Here is a 15834-nt window from a genome sequence, read left to right as displayed (position 1 = left end):
CATGCCACTTTCAGTTCCTTTGCGACCATGGGACAACATTTCCATGGATTTTGTTGGAGGAATTCCTATGTCCAAGAGAGGGCATGATTACATGTATGTTGTGTTTAACAGATTCAACGATGTGCATTCTTGTTCCGTGAAAAAAAGCAAGTGGTAGTTGAACAAATTGTAAAGATGTTCTTCGAATAGGTATGAGTTCATTTTGGGATACCTACTTCCATTATTTCTTATGAGACACTCGTTTTGTAGGAGAGTTTTGGTCTACTTTGTGGGGACTCATGGACACAAAGCTGAAGAAGAGCACAACTTTTCATCCACGGACTAACGGGCAGACAAAAGTGGTGAACAAAACAGTCATACATATTCTTTGAGGTTACTTCAGTAAACATCCTAAGTTGTGGGATGAATCTTTACCTTATGTGCAACATGCTTACAATTTAGGTTTACATTCTTCAACTAATCGATTGCCATTTGAAACATGTTTTGGGTATCTACCAAAATCACTAATGGATTTCATGTTCGGCGATGTGAACATGATGATTCAAACAAAGCAGTTAGGTTCATTCAATGGATACAACAAATACATGAATCAATGCAGGATCAATTAGAGAAGAGTCAGACCAAGTACAAAATGTGCCATGACAAGCATCGAATCGGTCATCATTTTCAGGTCAGCAATCAGGTATGGTTGTATATCAGTAAAGACAAGTTGAAAGGAGAAGGTAAGAAACTAAAACCTATTAGGTATGGCCCTTTCAAGATTGTGGAAAATATTGGAAATAATGCATTTCGATTAAATTTACCTCCTTACATGCGTATTTACTCAGTTGTAAATGTGGAAAATCTGAAATTGTATGCCCCTACAATAGTTTTGTTCTTCCTCTCGGCCACCCCATTCTATTGTGGGTTATGAGGTTCTGTCAACTCTCGTTTAATTCCTTCCACTACACAGAAGTCTTTAAACTCTCAAGAGACATATTCTCCACTGTTGTCGCTTCTCAAGGTTTTGATCTTCTTCCCTGACTCTTTCTCGACCAAAGCTTTGAACTCACAAAACTTTGAGAAGGTTTGGTCCTTCTTGTGCATGAAATAAATCTAGCATTTACGAGAAAAATCATCAATGAAAATAACATAATACCTTTACTTTGCTATGGATTCCATCGAGAATGTTCCACACACATCAGTATGAACTCGCTCTAAGATAGCCTTTGCTCAATTGTCTCGATAATGAAAAGAAGACTTGGTGTACTTTCCCAAGGTACAACCTTTGCATGTGTCAACTTGCTCAAGTTTACCTTTGGGAATTCTTGTAGATATATGCTACATTATCTTAAAAGCCCCATGATGCAAATGGCCCAACCGCCTGTGCCACAACTCGCCAATGTCTCGGCTTTGCACCAATTCTGCTTTTGTACTCAATGCTGCACAATCATCTAGCTCTAGTTTATAGAGATTCTTCACCTGAATCCCTATCCTCTTGGTCTGACCCGTGGCTATGTGTCTTAGGAACACCTTTCCTTTATTGAAGACAACATCGTAGCCTTTGTCCTTCAACATCGTGACCGATACCAAGTTCTTCTTTAGTCCAGGCACATACATCACATCAGTCAAGGATATAGGAGCTCCATGCTCCCTCTGAAAAGCAACCGTGCCCACTCTTGAAACACTATACTTTCATTTGTCACCCGTCTCTATGCGCATCTTGAGGTCTTTCTCCTCCAAGGCACTGAATAAACTTTTATCACCAGTCATGTGGAATGAGGCTCTACTATCAATATACCATACATAACCCATCATCGATGACACCATGCATGCGATGAGGGTAAAGTCCATTTCGAACTGAAAGTCTAATGCCTCGCCTTCCGATCCTTTCAAGGATCCCTACTTGGAATTCTTTGATGGGCATGCATGCATCAACTAACTGATAACTCTCTATTAGTTCTTTCAAGTACACTAGTTGAGTGCATGCATGCATCAACTAACTGATAACTCTCTATTAGTTCCTCAAACAATTTGGAACTAATTTAACTGTACTTAAATCAATAAACTGATTTAACTAATTACAACTCAAATATAACTCAATCTTATCTCCTTAATTTAAGGGATAACTCTTGCATGACTTCAGAAAGACTTCTAACTTGAATTTCTCCAACTAATTAAGTCAAAATAACTTAATTAATTATTTCCAAGTCGCTCGTAAGACTAAATTTGATTTTAATTCACAATTTAATTCAAGGACAATTTAAATTGGAATATTCTTGTTGCCACATTTCAACAAAAGAAGGTTGGAATGACAACAATGCAAAGTTTGAACTAACATCCAAATGATCATAAATATCTTTTAGACTTCTCATTTTTCTCTTACCATTGCTTGATTCATCACCTGATTGATTTCTAGGAGAATTTCAATCTATTGATCTGCTTGAAGATCCATGCTGCTCAAAAAATCTTGGTGTCCTCGATGATGTCTACTCTTGTGATTCTTGCTACTCCTTCTCTGCTACATCTTCTTCCATCAATGACGTTTTGTTTACAGTCTCATTCCACGACTCTTGTTCTTTGAACACAACATATTTGTTGATTATGGTATTCTTGGTGTCAGGGATATATAATTTTTAAGCTTTTGACTCCTCACTATAGCTAGTAAATATGCATTTTTCACTTTTATCATCCAACTTACCTTTGATCTCTTTAGGCACATGTGCATAAGCTACACATCCAAACACTCTGAGATGAGATATGTTGCATGACATACCTGCCATGCTTCTTCTGGTACTTTGTTCATCACGCTCTTTGTAGGAGATATGTTTATAACATAAAAAAACATATGAAACTACTTCTGCCCAATACTCATTAGACAAGTTTCTTCCTTTCAACATGCTCCTTTTCATGTTCATAATTGTCCCATTATTTCTCTCAGCTACACATTGTGTTGTAGTGTGTATCTGGTTGTAAACTATCTTCTGATTCCATGTTGTTTGCAGTGATCATGGAATGCCTTTGAATCATATTCTCCACCACGATCTGACCTCAATACCTTAATCTGCCGATCACTTTGGTTCTATGCTAAGGCTTTGAATTCCTTGAACTTTGCAAAAGTTTCAAACTTCTACTTCAAGAAGTAAACCCATGTCTTTTTGCTATAATCATCAATGAAAGTGATGAAATAACAACTTCTACCAATTGATTGTGTCCTCATAGGTCTACACAAGTCTGATGCACTAGCTCAAGAGTCTGTTTTGATCTGTATGCAACTCCCTTTGGAAAACTTTCACCACGTTGCTTTCCAAAGATGCAACACTCACAAGTACTAGCAGGTTCTTTGATGGGAGGCAACCCTCTAACCATCTATTTCTGTTGTAACAATCTTAAACTAGAGAAGTGCAAGTGTCCAAACCGAATGTGCCATAACCAATAATCATTATAACATGTAACTGCAAAAAAACTGATCTGATCATTGTAATTCATAATTAGAGGAAATTGTGTGTTCCTCGTCATCTGCACCTTTACTATCAGTTGCTTGCTTGGGGGCTTTTCATAAATAACACACTCTTGTCCTTGAAAAATAACTTTACATCCCTTCTGCTTCAATCAACGAACACTTATCAGATTATGTTTGAGGCCAGGGACATAATATACCTCTGAAATTGTCTTCGACTCACCTTGATTGGTCACAATGTTGACCATTCCTTTGCCATTTACATCCACAGTCTTGTCCATCCCCAAATTTACCTCTGTCTTAACAGATTGATCCAAATTTGCAACCAAATTTTTGTTGCCTGTCAAGTGGTTACTGCAACCACTGTCTAATAGCCATACATTATGAGAAAGTTCATGCATGGTATGGAAAGCTAGGAACATGGAGTTAGTATTTTTTGTATTGACATTAGCTCACTGGTTTCCTTGACCAACTATACTCTTCTTGCAATCATGGACATAGTGACCAAATTTATTGCAATAATAACATCTCACTTTTGATTTGTCAACACTTTGATTATTATTGAAGTTTTTTCTATTGCTTCCACTTTCATGTTCATTCTCTTCTCGACCATCTCTCTGACCACCATGTCTTCTACCTCTTGATCTACCTCTGCCTTGACCTCTGTCTCTTGAAATAGAAACCTAGCTTTTGAAAGCGGTTTCTAGAGTGGAATCCTTATTTTTATCTATCCTTGCTTGATGGGATAGAAGTGATCTCATCAACTCATCAAATTTCGATGTTTCCAAATCCTTGGGTTTTTCTGTGACTGCTACTATAGCATCAAATTTGGTAGACAAGATCTGAGGGATTTTTCAACCATTGTTTGATCTTTAATATCATCACCATAAATTTTTAATTGATTTACAAAAAGCATGATCTGATTCATAAATGAATCGATGTTCTTTGTCTCCTTTGTTTGCAGACTTTCAAAATATCTTTTAGTATTTGGCAACTTAAGAATATTGACTTTGGCCATACCTTTATAGCTTGTCGCTAAAGTCTCCCATGATGTCTTTGTTGAAGACGTGATCATAATTTTCTGGAACACTGCTCGGTCTACTCCTTGCTGGATAAGTTGCAACGCTTGTGCATCATTCTTTTTGTCTTTCTTCCATAGTTCCCTCTTTGCATTAGTGATGACTCGTTCTTTTGGTTCACTCTTAGGTCCTGGAAAGCCAAACTAGGCATAATCCACACATCATGAGCCTTTAATGTGGTCGCCATCTTAATGGCCTACGCATAATAATCTTTCTCGGTAAATGGTGGAAATTGCGGCAAGAAACTAGACGAAACCATCTTTCTTAAAAAAATCTTCTCTTTACATAATGATAAGACCCTCTATAAAAACTTTTATGAACCTTTTAGGATCTTTTTCAAAAAAAACTTTCTTTTTATAAAACTTTACAAAACCTTTATAAATAAACCCTTTTAAATAAACTCTTTAATATAAAAAATATATATATATATGTATTTTTTTTATTGCGCCGAGAGGCTCGTTCTACAACTCAGTGTGAACCTGGTGTCCTGGTGTGTAAGTATGTCACGTTCTCAATCATTATAATATACAGATAGTTGGGGGTTTTCAGCTGTATGCTTTCCCTAGTTACATACTGTGTTGATATGTGTTATTGATGTGCTTCAATGTGCGCATGCGAATGTTTTGATTCTGCAAATTGATGATCAACGTAGAGGAGGTTATGTATTATGCATGCATTCCGCAAATAGTGTATAATCAGGATAATCTTTGTGAATAAGTGTTAAATTATTCAAAATTTTTACATGGTATCGGAGCAAAATTGATCATCAGATCTATTATTCAGAAAGTGATTACATTTTATTTCTTCAGGCAGAGTCTGTAATCGGGCCAGGTAGCTTCTGGATTCTCCTTCTTTTGGAAGGTGAGATATCTGGTAAATGCCCATACAGTGAATCTCTATACGAGAAATACTTTGTTCTCACGAATTTTAGATCAGAAGCGGTTGAATTTTGAGCTAGTGGAATTCGAATTTGCAACAGTGTTTTCTTGGTGTCAAAGTTGAAATGTCTTTCAACATATTGCGGTTGGAGTATGCTCTTGAAGGCAGCTCGAATTATATTGCATGGAAAGACAAGATGGAGGCGGTGTTAAATGACAATGGGTTGAAGGAGTTCATAGATGCTGAGGTCCCAAAGCCTACTGATGCTGCTCACGTTGAGGCTTGGCAAAAGAAGACAACAAAGTGTCGAAGGATTCTGTTGCAGGGCATGAAGGATCACATTGTATCCAGCCTGCATGGAAAGGCTTCTCCATACTTGATGTGGAAAGCATTGACAGATTTATTCCAAAGCAAGAGCGACCAGAGGAAGTTGGTGCTCAAGGATAAACTCAGAAACATTAAGTGTGAGAATGGAGACAGTATGCCCAAGTATCTCACGAAGTTCACCCAATGTCGGGATGAGCTAGGAAGTGTGGGGGTGACTGTCGATGATGAGGACTTGGTGAGCTTGGCTCTCCTTGGTCTTCCAAAGAGTTGGCATTCCTATCAGGACTCTGTCAATGGTCGGGAGAAATTTCCAGGATGGGAGAGACTTTGGTCTGATCTTGTGCAAGAGGAGATCAGGCGGAATACCAGGGATGGATCTTCATCAAAGGCATCTGATGAAGAAAATTGCGCTTTGGCTGCCAAAGCAAAGAAGGGGAAGGAAAAGGTTTCTCTTTCCGAATCCAGTTCTTCCAATGATGGGAAGAAGGTTGACAAATCGAAAGTGCGATGCTTTCGTTGTCATGAGGTGGGCCATTATGCTGCAAATTGTACACGGAGGAAATCCAAGAAGGGATCCGAGGAAGGATCTGAAAGTGAGGCACTTGCTTCACAATTTGAGTTGGATTTCACACTCTTCGCATGCATGGTTTCATCCATGGTGGGAAGTGGTTGGTTTCTTGACAGTGGAGCTTCTTTCCACATGACCGGTGACAAGAGTTTGTTCAATACTTTGGAGGAGAAAGATCTCCAGATACTCATAGCGATGGGTAATGATGAAAAGTATAGTGTCTCAGGTGTAGGCACAATTATTTTTCAGAGGCAGCATGGAGCTCACCATACCTTGACCGATGTCAAGTATGTACCAGGACAAAAGAGAAACTTGGTGTCGATCACGATGCTGGAAGACAGAGGCTATGATGTAGTCTTCAGTAAGGGAAAGGTTTTCCTTAGACACATCATCACTAGACAGGTGAAGCAAATTGGTTCACGGGTCAAGAACATGTATGCTCTTGAGGTTCAAGATGCATGCAAAGCCTTGAGCAACGAGGCAACTGATGGAGACTTGGTGGTTGAGAGGGAGCGTATATTACCTCTCAACATGCAGAGCCAGAAGAAGTCTCAGACGATTGTGGAGGAGCCACGATTGGTGCAGCAGCTTCAAGAGGTTGTGGAGCAGCCACAACAAGGGAAACTGAGAGGAGATCGAGTAGAGACATCTACTCATGCAGAGACCTCCAGTAGAGAGAAACTTTGAGCCAGGTGAGCTGAGGGATCGCATGCAGCTATACCTCCAGGTAGGAGGTGGGGTGATGTGGATTGATAATCCCAAGGAGGAGGGGCAGGATCCTTGAGGTACCCAACCTCTTGGATGAGACCTTGCTACGGGAGCCCCGATGTGGAGTAGCAGGAACTGATTGATTGGGTAGAGACAAATGCGGATGGAGCGGCAGAGAGAGTGACAGTGCAGGGAATCCCAGGACAGCGCATAGCTAGCAGGCTGCAGCAATGCGAGAGGCACAAGTGTTTTGAACGGTGCTAGGTGGCACAGAGAGGCGTGCAATGGTGCGAGATGAATGGAGATGTTGCAGTAGCGCAGATGTCAGAGAGGGAGCACTTTTCAGCAGCAGGTAGAGCTTCAGCATCAGAGTATGTTCCTAGCCCAACAGAGTGGTCAGTTGGGAGCGTTTTTGTCCCAAGTGTTGCTGGAGCAAGTGGACCGGGAAAATGTGTTGCATGCAGAACATTCCAAAGTTGCAGGATAGGGGTTGCAGATGATCCATATCTTGTTGAGAGGGAGTGTTGAAAATGCAACAATATGATGGAGCTTAGTGGAAAGGAGTCGCCTTCACTAAGTGGGCCCGCAGGCTATTTTTGGCGCAAAGTCTATTTTTAGACTATGTCTATTTTTAGACATATGGATCATGGTCTATGAGTTGCAGGATGCTATTTATGGATGATTGGTCATGTTGGTAAAAATAGATGGACTTCTATTTTTAGACATATGGGAGGAGTCTATTTTTAGACTGCTAGGCTAAAAATAGAACAGTCGAATATTATTATCTCTTAATAATATTCGGACTATAAACATTATCTTATCCTCTTGGAGCACTTCAGTTCGAGCTACGGATGTGGCACATGCAGCTGTCAGAAGGAAATACGCTTTTCTTATGGGTTAGTTGAGCTATTGCATGATGGACTTCAGTTAGAACTCAAGTGATTGAGTTTTGTAGAGTTGATTGAGGAGTTGATGGAGTTGTGTTCAGTTTGACTTAGTTGAACTAGTTGTATTTAGTCTAATTGCAAAATACACTAGTGATGAGTGATGTGAATTAATTGTTAATTAATTCACTAATTATTAACTCATAAAGCAACTAAAGAATACATCAGTTAACTCAGTGCATGGACAGTTCAGTGGAGACAAGTGTTAGAGGTGAGTGAAAGGGCAAGACAATTGTTCGTTGTGACTATAGTTGTGCATGAGATTTGCACAATCAATGGATTGAGTATTGCCAATGAGGATTGTGTGGTTCAGCCAAGGGAAATACAAGTTTGGATCAGCCATTCTCATCTATTTTCATGCAGGATTGCGCAGTGGAGGCAGGCAAGCAGTGGAGGAGATTTGAACATGTGATTGATTCAGATCTGAGCTAGTTTGTGTGTAACAGGTGGAGATAGTACTGAGTACTTGCGAGAAGTATTGTACTATGTATTGTTACATGTTCTCAATCATTATAATATACAGATAGTTGGGGGTTTTCAGTTGTATGCTTTCCCCGGTTACATACTGTGTTGATAAGTGTTATTGATGTGTTTCAATGTGCGCATGCGAATGTTTTGATTCTGCAAATTGATGATCAACGTAGAGGAGGTTATGTATTATGCATGCATTCCGCAAATAGTGTATAATCAGGATAATCTCTTTGAATAAGTGTTAAATTATTCAAAATTTCTACAAGAGAAGGGTAAGAGAGAGAGATGGGTACACAAAGATGGAGGGGGGAGAGAGAGGGAGAAAGGGAAAAGTTGAAGGGCAGAGAGAGAGTCAGAAAGAGATAGGGGCAGAGTGAGGGAGGTAGGAGAGAAAATGAGAGAGGGAAAGGACTAGAGAGAGGACTTGAGAGAGAAGGGGAGAGAGGCACAGGGGCTTCACTCAATGAACATCTGATCTATCACGTGCATTCGTGGCATATTAAACAATGCCCTTAATTTAAACAACGTAAATTTTGAAACATAAACTGATACGATTACCCATTTTTTTGAGGTAGCAAAAAAGTCAATCGATTTTGAAAAGTGTTGATTCATAATACATTTTTTTTAACATATTTTTTACACTTTAAATTTTTTTATGTATCAAATACAAACTTTTTTTTAGATATTGGGGATTTTCATGAGGATTTTGAAAAACATTCAACATTTTTTTAAGACATTTTTGACACTTTAAATTTTCTTATGTCTTTAGTATGCATATTATTTTGAAATGTTCATTATTTAACAATTCTTAAAGCTGTCTTATTTCTCTTCGTGTTTTTCGTCCTAGGATATTAGTTTTTAAAGAGTTTTCCAAATAAGTGTTTTTTTTGTTTTTCTTTGAAATATTTTATTTATAATGAATTTTTTAAATTTTTTTGCTAAAAAAAACATATATATATATATATATATATATATATATATATATATATATATAAGCTCAAAAATACAAAAAACATAAAAAATAAAAAATAAATAAACAAAATTAACATGTAAAAAAAACAAATATTTCAAAACACACATATATTAAAAAAATAACATAAAAGTAAAAAAAAAATTAAAAAAAAAAAAACAAACATTCAAATTAAATAAAAAACAATAAAAAATATGATAATTAACCTAAAACATATTAAAAAACAACAACAACCAAAAACAAAATTAAAAACATAAAAAGAAACGCATAATTTAAACTAAAAAAATTATATATATATATATATATATAGATATATATATAATGCCTACGCTTAACACTCAGATTCCTAGAATTGGCCTTGGCCCAAGCAAAATCTCAAAATTGGCTGCGAACCCTTGGTATTATATTTTGAATTTTTTTTAATTATGATGTTAAATTTTATTTTATTTTTTATTTTTAAATGTTTTATAATTTTTTTTTTTAATTTAATTGGTATGTCTTTTAGTTTTTAATTGGTGTGAGAAAGAGTTAGCGTCTAAAAGAAAATTAAGTTATTATAAGAAGGTCATCAACCCCACCCTTGAAGATCAAAAGTATCTCTCTATTCTAACTAGCTCAAAAAAGAAAATTAATATAGCAAAGATTAGAACGAATTCTCATGAGCTCCATAGTGAGACTGGCCGCTGGGTAGTTCCTAAAACGCCATGGATGGAAAGGATCTGCCATATTTGTGAGAATAAGAGCATCGAGAATGAAAACCACTTCCTCTTAGAGTGCCCTGCATACAACCACATTAGATCTCAATTTCACAACCTTTGTTACAATACTGACCTTTCTAGCCTTTTGCAATGCCAAAATTATAGTGAGCTCGGGAGGCTTCTCTCCAAGCTTTTTGAGCATCGGAATAAAATCTTAAATCAAAATAAATAATTTTGTCTTTTTAGGTCCGATAGATCATTATTTGGTCTCAGTGGACGTTAACAACCGTCATCATCATCATTATTTTATTTTTATTATTATTTTTTTTAACGTTTTTCTCTTTAATGTTTTATATTTAAGTTTATTTTGTTTTTGTTTTTTTATTTGTTATGTTTGATTTATTTTTTTGTCATTTTATGTATATTTTTATATTTATTTTTTTTGCTATTATTTTTAATTTTTATGTGTTAGAATATATGTTACTATTTGCTTCTTATTATTATTTTTTTTAAATTTTTGTGTTTTTCTTTTTATTTTTAATTTTTTCAATGGTTTTTTTTGTTGTGCTTTTTTTTAACGTATATTTTTATTTACTAATTATTATTTTAAAATTGTGTGTGTTTTGTTGGTTGTTGTATTGGGGTTTTCGGATCTATCGCATTTTTGAAATTTTCATCAACGTTTTGAACTCTCTATTGAAGTTCATTATCAAGATGTAAACATATTTTGTTTTTCAATGTTTTAATTAGTGTTTTTTTATATTTTTCATTTTTATTATTTTATTTTTTCCTATAGGGTCTATGTCGATTCACAATTAGTAACCCAATCTCATTATGTCTTAATTTGATTGTCAATTTTAAAGTTTTTGTTATAAAAGATCAAGTCCGCCCTCACAATGTGTCAATTTCATGGTTGGTATTTAAGTTTTCATTACAATGGATAGAGTGTGCTTACAATGTGTGTAAATTTGATAGTTGACTTCTAAATTTTTGTTGCAATGTGTCAAGTTGTCTTAGGCTAAGATTTTAGAGTCGTCATATTTTTAACATTTAAAAAAGGAATTACTCCTCGTTTAATAATTCTTTCATTCAAGTATTCATTTTTAAATTTTTTCCATAATGTCGTGGTTGAAAAATTGTCAAAATTTTAAAAATTTCCAACATTCTAGCATCAACATTTTTTGTTTTTGGGTTTTTTTTGGGGATTTTTTTGTTAGAGTTCTCATTTTAAGTTTATAGTTCTCATTTCAAAATTTACATTGCTTTTGACTACATATTAGAAAATACTCTTAAAAATCACATTATTTAATCTTCTACCAATAAGAACCTAATACACCTTTCCAATTTAAAAAACCTCCACTTCCACTAGATATTGCAGGTATCAATTTTTTCATTAACATTTTTTACGCCGCTTTATATTTTTCCATTAACTTTGAACTCAATTTTTTATACTTGCCAATATAAAAACCCTTCACTCGCTCTATATCTTCCAATATATTATGCCATTTTTTTCTTTAACATATATCCCCCAATATGAATCCACGTGGTATGGTATTGCTCCCCCAGTGAAGCCCTCGTGCAGAGAGGTAAAGATGGAGAGGGAGGGACAAAGAGATAGAGTTAGAGGGGAGAGAGGGAGTGAAGAAGAAAGACAGAGAGACAAAAGTGGAGAGAGAGAGAGAGGGAGGGTGTGACAAAAGAGAGGTGGGGAGAGAAAGTGTGAGGGAGAGGAGAGATAGAGATGGAGTTGGAGGGAAAGAGAGAGGGAAGTAAGAAGAAAGACATGGAGAGAGAGAGAGAGAGAGAGAGATAAGGGAGATAAAGAGACATGGAAAGATGAGAGGAGGAGGGAAGAGAGAGAGTGAAGGGGAAGAGACAAGGAGAGGACAAGGGAGGGAGAAACATATAGATATGGAGAAATAGTGTACATGTTTTGGGGGTGATATAGAGAGATAAATGAGAGGTATAGGGAGATAGATATATAGATGGGAGGTGAAGGAAGAGATAGAGAGAGGGAGGAAGAGATATATAGATATGGAGAGTGTGTGTGTGTGTTTGGGTTTGCGAGATAGAGAGAAATGAAAGATGTAGTGATATATAGATATAAATGGAGCGGGGAGAGAGGGAAGAATATTTCTTACACTATATGTATTGATTTCAGTGTAGACGATGATTTCTAATCCTATTTTATTGCTTGCATTAGATGGCATTGATTTCAGTGTAGATGTTGATTTCTAATTATATTTGATTTCTTGCACTAGATGCATCGGCTTTAGTTTAGATGTTGATTTCTAATCCTATTTGATTACTTGCTCTAGATGCATTGGTTTTGCCGTTGATGGTGATTTCTAATCCTATGTGTTTGCTTGCACGAGATACATTGATTTTAGTGTAGATGTTACTTTCTAACTATACTTGATTGCTTTCACTAGATGCATTGATTTCATTGTAGATGTTGGTTTCTAATCTTATTTGATTGCTTGCATTATATGCATTGATTTTAGTGAGATGCTAATTACTAATTATATTTGACTACTTGCACTAGATGCATTGACTTCAGTGTAGATGTTGATTTCTAATTATATTTGATTACTTGCTCTAGATGCATTGGTTTCGATGTAGATGGTGATTTCTAATCCTATTTGATTTCTTGCACTGGATGCATTGATTTTAGTGTAGATGCTGGTTACTAATTATATTTGATTTCTTGCACTAGATGCATTGATTTTAGTGTAGATGCTGGTTTCTAATTATATTTGATTGCTTGCACTAGATGAATTGATTAGATTGTAGATGTTGGTTTCTAATCTTATTTGATTGCTTGCATTATATGCATTGATTTTAGTGTAGATATTGTTTTTAATCATATTTGATTTCTTGCATTAAATGGATTAGATGTTGTTAATCTTGAGACTGTAAATTATTAAAAATAATTTTCAAGATTAGATGAAGGGGGAAAGGGAAGAATATTTCTTGCACTAGATGCATTGATTTTAGGGTAGATGATGATTTATAATCCTATTTGATTGTTGCAATAGATGCATTGATTTCAGTGTAGATGTTGACTTCTAATTATATTTGACTTCTTGCACTATATGCATTGATTTCAGTGTAGATGTGGATTTCTAATCCTATTTGATTTATTGCATTAGATGCATGGATTTAAGTGTAGATGTGGATTTCTAATACTATTTGATAGCTTGCACTAGATGCATTGATTTCAGTGTAGATGTTGATTTCTAATCTCATTTGATTGCTTACATTCGATGCATTGATTTTAGTGTAGATATTTCTAATCATATTTGATTGTTTGCATTAGATTCATTAGATGTTGTTAATATTGACGATGGAGATTATTACCAAAAATATTTTTCAAGATATATTTAGTAATACATAGAGACACTATTAAGAAATAATTTGTTGTCAAAAGTTGTGATGCCTAGCATTAAAATGAAAAATATGTGCAAAATTAATCCACATGCAAAATGAAAATTAATCTTTGACAAGATTGTCTCCTTTCTTCATCACCAACTAATTACTAATAGACGATTATATGTATTCAAATATTCTTGAAGGAAATACATTATTTCAAACATTAGCAAAGAAACAAATTATTTCAAGAGTAATCTTGACGCAGTGAATTATTAAAACTACTCTTCAAGTTATATTTTGTAATACTTGGAGGAACACTATTTAGAATTAATTAGTTGTCAAAAGTTGTGATACCTAAAATTAAATAAAATAGATGTATAGCACCAATCCTCCTGCACTATTAACAAAATTGTCTCATTTCTTCATCACCAATTAATTACTAATAAACAATTAAATACACATAAAAATATCACACAACTTTAACATTCACAAAAATTACCATCCAAATCCAAATACATAAACACACAAACCACTCAATGCATCCAAATGCAGATGTACAATCCATTAAGGCAAGCAACTCAAACTAAATTAAAGGAGAATGATATGGTCATGCCAAGCAAAGAAAACATAATGTGAATTTGGAATTTTATCTCAAACATATACATAATAATGATAATCTAAAAATGTGACATTGTTGCCCTCACTAGAACCAACTTATATCCATCTAACACCGGATCTATCATGTGCCGAAAGGGATCAAATCCCTCGAGGTGAAAACCTTACGTCAAGTTCTACACGCCAAAAAGAAGATTTGCACCTCAAAGGATTTGATCCCTCTCGACACATGATAGATCCGGTGTTAGATGTATCTAAGATGGTATAAAAACATTTTATATAAAAAAAATTCATAAACACATACCCCAAATCTTTCATAATCCAAATCGTTAGAAAAAAGATGTCTCATGCCTTTTGAAAATGTTTCAATGCGACTACATGACGTTTCAAAATGCTTTGACCTTTTGTTTTCCCGACGTATGCGGCTCTTTGTATTAATAAATCGACGAACACAATTTACGAAAGGGTTGGGATGCGTTGGTCAATGTACTTAATTAACTATACGACAATTTTGCAATCTAAAAAAAAAATTACAGACCTTCTTCACTTGCCCATTTTTTTTTATTGGTTTTGTTGGCTCTACGGATCTTGTGATCCTACCTTGGCTCTGACACCAATTGTTAGAAAGACAAAAGAGGATAGACACAAAATAGCACAAATAATTCACACAAAACATACATCTGCGACTCTTCTATTGATCACACAAAAACTTGATAATTACAATGAACCATGTGAAAAGTGTTTAAACATTTTCCCACTAGCAAACTAAAATAACTTGACAATATACAATCACACACTAAATTCAACTTTACCCAACATTATATACTTTTCTTACCCAATATTATAATCACACAACAAAATTTATGACTTACACAATAATATACCATAAGCTTTGCCCAATATCATATAATAAGCTTTACTTTATATGCCTTTTTCTTTTTATTATCCATTATGCATACTTATTTATTAAATGGTGTACCAACTTTAACATGGCTTCTTTATACAAATCACTTACTTCAAGACATAAACATCATAACACAAGCTTCTTATAATTGGAAAAGGCATTCGAACAACAAATTTCCCACCTGGTGAGGTAGGGTAGACCTATGGTGTCACTTCTTTAAGGTATAATTAGATTATCAACATATATTATAAAAAATTTCATGGTTCCAACATGTATGCGGATAAACCATGCTTAATTTATATAAATTAAATGAAAGATTTTCGATACATAAAGGATAACAAGGACATATTAAAAACTAATTTGAATATATTTAAACATTATCAAAATAATATATTCTAACATTATTAAAAGTGAGTTGTGGTGAGATGGTAATTTCAGCTAACGTTTTTTTGAAAAGACAGATCATTGCTGCATATCTGGAAACAGTTCTTGCTGGTGACTCAAGACTTCCTACCGGTCACTGACCGAGTTAAATGCGTAGGAGTATAGGCTACGTTTCTGTGCCTTGTTTTTTGGCTGCATCGAAATCTGAAAGATTTTCTAGGTGCCAGGAGTCTGATTTGGTTAATTTTTGGCTAATTATCTGAAGGCCTTTTGCAATTCCCTCCAAATATACGGAAATATACAAAACCTCTTGTAAGCTTACATAACAGTGCCTATATTTATGCACGGGTGTGCTCTGGTGTGACTGAAAAGTCAGCAGAGTCACGGGAAAGCAGATAATTTGGCTAAGTTTGGTGGATGTCTTGTGCCTTTACAACTTGGTCAAGCCCAAGCACATTGGGGACCAGTGCTTTTTG

The sequence above is a fragment of the Pinus tabuliformis genome, chromosome 1_2, assembly GCF_031772625.1.
Source record: "Pinus tabuliformis cultivar Carrire ecotype Pingquan chromosome 1_2, CPIR1, whole genome shotgun sequence".
NCBI classification, from domain to species: Eukaryota; Viridiplantae; Streptophyta; class Pinopsida; order Pinales; family Pinaceae; genus Pinus; species Pinus tabuliformis.
Note: the sequence above shows the minus strand (reverse complement) of the source record.